The sequence below is a fragment of the Hipposideros armiger genome, unplaced genomic scaffold (assembly GCF_001890085.2).
Source record: "Hipposideros armiger isolate ML-2016 unplaced genomic scaffold, ASM189008v1 scaffold_43, whole genome shotgun sequence".
NCBI lineage: Eukaryota > Metazoa > Chordata > Mammalia > Chiroptera > Hipposideridae > Hipposideros > Hipposideros armiger.
In genome coordinates, this window is record NW_017731393.1 from 3,727,316 (window position 1) to 3,733,271 (window position 5,956).

Genomic DNA, 5,956 nt, shown 5'->3' on the forward strand with positions numbered 1-5,956 from the left:
AACATCAAGAGGGCCACTCATCATGGACATCTGGGCTTCATCGGAGGCTGGAGCTGAGGTCTCATCTCTGGACCATGAGGGACCCCTCATTCTGGATGCCTGAGCTTCATCAGAAGATGGGCTCTCTCCACCCCATTCAGGACTCTGCTGGACTGTCAGCCTCCTCTTGGCTGGGCATGGACTCATCTGGGTGGGGCACACTCTGGAGGCCATCATCTCATCTCACTGCCGCCTGGATCATCACTCAGCACCATCCGTGTCTCCATCTTCGTCAGGGACTGGGGTCAGGTCTCCCTGGCTGAATGCGGCCATGGTCCACAGGTGGTTAATGCTCTTCACAAAGGAGCCGTGCTCAGCCCCATGCACTCATGGCTGGACTCGCTTGTTCTTCTCTGAGGCACCTCAATGTCAGGGGAGGGAGGGTAAAGGAGGAGGGATAAAAGGAAGAAAGAGAAGGAGGAGGAGAACAGAGAAAGGAGGAAGGAAAAAAGGGGGAAAGAGAGGAAGGAGGAGGAGGAGATGGCGGTGGTGGTGCGGTGGCTGTGGCTTTGGCGGTGACAATGGCGGCGGTGGCAGTCAGCCTTCTCTCTTTCCAGGTTGCATGTCGAGCCCATCTGCTGCAGCATAGCCAGGCGTGCCAGCCCCAGGACTCCTCATGGACTTGGGCCCAAAGCTCTTGTGCCCTTGCTCGCTCTGCCCTCATCCAGCCCCAGACACAAGCTGCTGGGCGACAGCCTGATATTTCTGAGCTGGTTGAGGGATGCAAGACTCAGTGGCTCTGCCAGCAGGGCAGGGGCTGCGTCTGAAGCTTGGCCTCTGCGACCCCCTCAGGGCCCTGCTCAGTAACCATCTTGTGGAACGGGCCATGGCGCAGGGTCGCAGCCAGGCTCTACCTGCTTGGCCACTCACTCACCATCAGTTCAAGTATGATGACTGCTCGGCCAGGCCCCTGCCATGACCCTGGGAATGTGTAAGGAGGGTGAGGAAGAACCGCAGCCCTGGGGGCAGCCCCTCCAGGCCCCCCCGAAAACCAGGACAACGAGCTCAGCTCGGGTTCCTCCACCACCTGTGTACATGCCTTTCTGGAAAGAAACCCGGCATCCTACAACCATTAGAAGAGGGACAAGCCAGGTTAGTTCATCCAAATGTGTGTCTGCCTCAGGACCCTCACCAGGCCAGCTCTGCTTCGAGGGGCATCCCATCACCCTCGAGTGCCCAGTGGGTAGGGGACAGGTGACTCCGGGGACTGGAGCTGACTCCCCTGCCCCTCCCCGGCCATCACATAGCCCAAAGTGAGGGAAGCCCCGGTGAGACCGGACGCCGATGTCCACCCCTCCTCATATTAGTAGCACATCCATCACTGTGTTTGTTACGGCAAAAAATACATTTATTGAGAGCACAACAGGATGTGCCCAGCCCCAGGCGGGCGCTTTCAAACCGCCTCACAGGCTTCTCCCAACAGCCCAGTGAGGGAGGTGTCCGAGCCCGGTTCATAGATGCAGACGTCGAAGGCGCAGCCGCTCCCCTAAGTCTCAGGGTTCGTGAGGGGCGGGCAGGGTCAAGCCCGCATGTCTGACCCTGAGGTCAGTGACGTCCATCAGTCAGAATGGGAGGCCGAGGAGGGCACGCCCCTCCCTCGCAGAGGGCAGCCTGAGTCCAGAGTCTTTGGGTCCAGCCTGTCCTGCGGGAACGTGTGCAGGGCGTCCCCGTGGCTGTGGAGGCTGAGAGAGACACAGGTGCAGATGAAGGCCACCCACTCCCGGTCTCACTGGCTGACAAGAGTTCTCATGCAAACAGGCAGGCCAGGAGCGAGGAGAGGACGTGAAACCCACTCTGCTTAGGAGACGGGGCACTTGAGTCTGGGCATCACGGGAAACAGCCCTGGCTCCCAGCAGCCGTGGGGGACAAAGGGAGCACCCAAACACCAGCTCCTGCTTGCCTACCTAGTGCCCCTCACCCTCTGCCGTCCTCCACATGTACAGACTTCCAGAAGCATAACCCTAGTCCTGGCACCCTCCCGCACCAGTAGCCTCTGATGGTTCTCACACCTCATGACCCAGGACCTAGACCCCTTGGCCTTTCTAAGAACCACCCCAGCGCTCCTGTCCAAACCATTACCAATTAAACGTGGGTGTTTTCTAAAATATCAGTCTCATCCTCCTTCTGGGGTTTCTAGAGATTCTCCCTGATCTTCTCCTTTCGGCTTCCACCCCCCCACTCCCCCAAACCTGTTAAATCACTGTATTTGAAAGCACAATTTTCCCTTCCTCACTGTCTCCCCAGGACTGGTCAAGTGCCCCCCCACACCCTCCGCTCCACGCCAAGTCCCCTGAGCCACACAGGCACCCACAGACTGCAGGGCATGTGGCCAGCCCCAGAGCCCCCCAGGAGGGCAAGGGGCAAGGGGACTTGCGTGCCAGGTAACAGAGCATTTATTTTCACATAAACAATCTCTCTGAAGCCCGCAACAACCATGCCAGGTAGTGTGACTACTTTGAGATTACAGGTGAGCAAGCTCACCTGGGCCCCCACCCACCCACCTACACACCGAAGGTGCTAGGGCAGCCCCAAACCCAGACCTTGGTTCCTGGGAACCAGCACAAGGCACAGCTGACACTCTCTAGCAGACGCTGCCTGAAGTACCCAATCCACAGGTGGGAAAACCAAGGTTGGTTCAAGTAACCTGCCCAAGGCCACTAGGCTGATAAATGGTGACGCCAAGACCAGAAATTAAATGGACAAGACCTCCGGAGCCCCACCCCTCAACATCTGTCTCTGCCCCATTCTTTGGAGGGCAAGAGTAGATGAAGGGAACCAAGGCCTAGGGTCCAATCCCCCCGGTTTGCTGGATGCCCATGGCTGCATCCTACCCTTGGCATGTGCCTCATGGGTCAATGCTGATTGTCACCAATGCTGGGGACAAAGATTTTTTTTTAGGCAGAAGACCTCCCCTCCCCCAAGGTAAGGGCTCCTGAGGCCCACAGCCAGCCTCAGAGAGGGTTCAGGCGTGGCCAGGACGCCCCTCAGATGTGGCAACTGCCAAATGCCACATTATCAACATCACTTGGGCCACAACACAAATGAGGACACTTTAGCCCACATAAAGTTCTTTTCTACATATAAATATTTCCAAAAATGTGCAGAAGCCCTCCGTTCCTCCAGGAGGGGCCCTCCAGTGGCTGCACCCCCCAAGCGAGCCCCTAACACAAGCAGCCGCTCAGGACTCGCCCTGAAGCGTCTTTGCCCAGAAAACACACCCTTTCCTCTTAAAGACGGATGTGGAGTCAATGTGTGCATCAGCCACACAGCGCATCCAGCTTCATGTCCATGAGGAGCCCGCCCTCACGGTCCATGAGCATCTGTGAGGCACCTACTAATGCAGGAGGCAGGACTGTAAAGGGTCAGACAGGCTCAGGCCTCGGGGTAAGGGAAGGGTTCAAGTGCAGCTTAGCTGTGACCTCAATGAGCCTCCACGTTCTCGCCTGCCCTCAGGAGACAGGGGCCCAGCCGTGCCCACCTCAAAGGCACAAAGATGTGAAAACACTGGGCACCTGAGAGTCCCTTGTCCCTGGGTCACACAGGCCTGGCCTTGAGGAGCCTGAGGTCCATCAGGGAGCTGACACCTAAACACAGACTCACAGTCCCCTGAGAGGAGGACCCTGCCTACCTGCCCCCACCATGGGCGCCTCATGCTCAGGCTAGGCGAGCTGCTCAGACAAGTGCTCCAGGACCTGGGATGGCCTCAGTGCAGACACCAAAGGCAACACTGCAAGCGCCCCCCAGCAAAGCCCAAGGGAGGGAACCTGTGCCTGCGCTCCTGGCGGCAGGCACGGCAGGTGCCCAGGTGCTGCTGCCACACATCCCAGGGAAAGCTCAGGCTACCGTAAGAAGGGGCCAGGCTGCCAGGAGCAGGGAGGTGGCAGGGCCTGCCCTCCGAGGCTGTGAAAGCAGAGGCAAAATGGGGGGCTAGTGGGGCTTCTGCAGAAGGAGGGCGGGGAGAGAGGGGGTATGGGGGGCAGACTGGAAACCCCATTTAACCTCACCTCAGATGGAACCGGGGGCGCTAGAGCAGAATGCTGCTCCCACAACACGACACAAGGGCCAGGCAGTGGTCTCTGGAAGAAACCCTGCTCCAAGGTGACCCCTGCAGGGACCCCTCCGAGACTTCTGCCAGCAAGGGCCACATCTTATCTGTGGACACATTTCTACGCACAACTCAACCCAGCTGAGCATGGCTTCTGCCAGAGCACTGCCAGGCATGTGGTGGGGACCTGGACACGCCCAGGTGCATCAGGGCTGAAGGCAGGCAGCCGCTGAGGGAGACACGCTGGGTCAGGTATGATGAGTACTCCTGTTTTTCTCAGCTGGGGCATTGATTCTACCATCCAAGGCACAGAGTGGACTCCATGCTCTTGACAGGGAGGGCAGCTTGTTGGTGGAGTTGAAAAAGGACCTGTTTTTCACGCAAGATAGTTCAACCCTGGCTCAGACACCCGGCTGCCCCTGATTCGCAACTTGCTCACCTACAAAATGGGCCCACACCCCAGTCAAAGCAGGGGCCCAGGCCCACGGAGGGGAGGGGGAGCTAATTTCTTTCCCTCACAGCCAGGGAAAGAAGCAAGGGAGGTATGACAATGTAGCAGCGCAGGCCTTTCCCTAAAGGGCAGAAGACGTGGCGTTAGTCCCCAAGGACAGAACCCACAAGCCCCTCCTCAGCCTCTCTCAACTGTCCCCCCTTCCCTCTTCCTCCCTAACAAACTCCCCCCAGGACCAATCGCTTCCAAGCAGACATGGCAGCGACAGGTCTGGCACACCCAGAGCGGGCACACAGCCTGCTTCCACCTGCACGTGATGGGGGTGGACGGGGAAGGAGAGGGATCGCTCTGAGGAGGAGCAATGCCTCACTCACTCATCAGACCCATATTTACCCCGCGCCCACGTGATAAACTCTTGCAGGCTGCTCAGCCTCTGTGGTACACGTTCCACTGACTGGCAAATTCAATCATAGCGGAAGGGCAGTGCTAACCTTTTATTCACTTAAAACTAGCGGATGCTTCACCGGTCCTTTTGAGACAATCCCCAACACACGACCGTTCTCAGTGACAGCGAGCATTTGATTAGCACTGTTACTGTTGACCCAGCCCTTGACCTCACAACGACCTTCTGAGGTAAGGGTTCTGGTGACCTACTGCTTAGAGACAGGGAGCCTGAGGGTCAGAGAGGAGAAGTGACTTGCCCAACACACCTCTCAGTTAGGCGGTCCCAGGGTCTACGGGATTCTAATTTCTAACAGAAAACACCAACGCGTCACTCGGATGTCTATCATTCCATTGCAAGACACTGGAAACAAAACTCCTGGTGTTCAAACAACACATGTCATATAAAAGTCCATAAGATACAACGATTGTTAACAGGTTAATTAGGAGCAAAACACAATCTGAGTACAGGTTATAAATATCCCCCACTTGCATTTAGTTACAACTTCGTTATCTGACCATACACCCATCCATACATTCAACATAAATGGAAGGCGACCCCCACCACTCACCTGCTACTGTCTTAGACACTCAGGTTGCTAGGATTTGAACCCAAATATTGTCATTTGGGAAGGGACTTTGAAGAGGAGTACAGTATCTTTGACGGTTCGTGCTTAATATTTTGGGGGGAGGACGCTGCCAGGAGGGTCTCTTGTGGAAAAGCATGTCTAAGTGCTGCCCACAGGTCCGACACAGCCAGGTACTGGCATTCTTTCACGGAGGACAGGCATGAATGCGTACCCCGGGGGAGGGGGGTCCAAGGGCATTGCCCAAAGAGGTCCCCATCTGCCAGCATGAAAGTTCCCACCAAAATTACTGCTGCCTAATCTTGGAAGGTCATACAAATGTAGCATTCTATCCCCCAATATCCCCTGCATGTTTGGCAAAACCATTTCCCACTAGCCTGCCCGAATCAGACT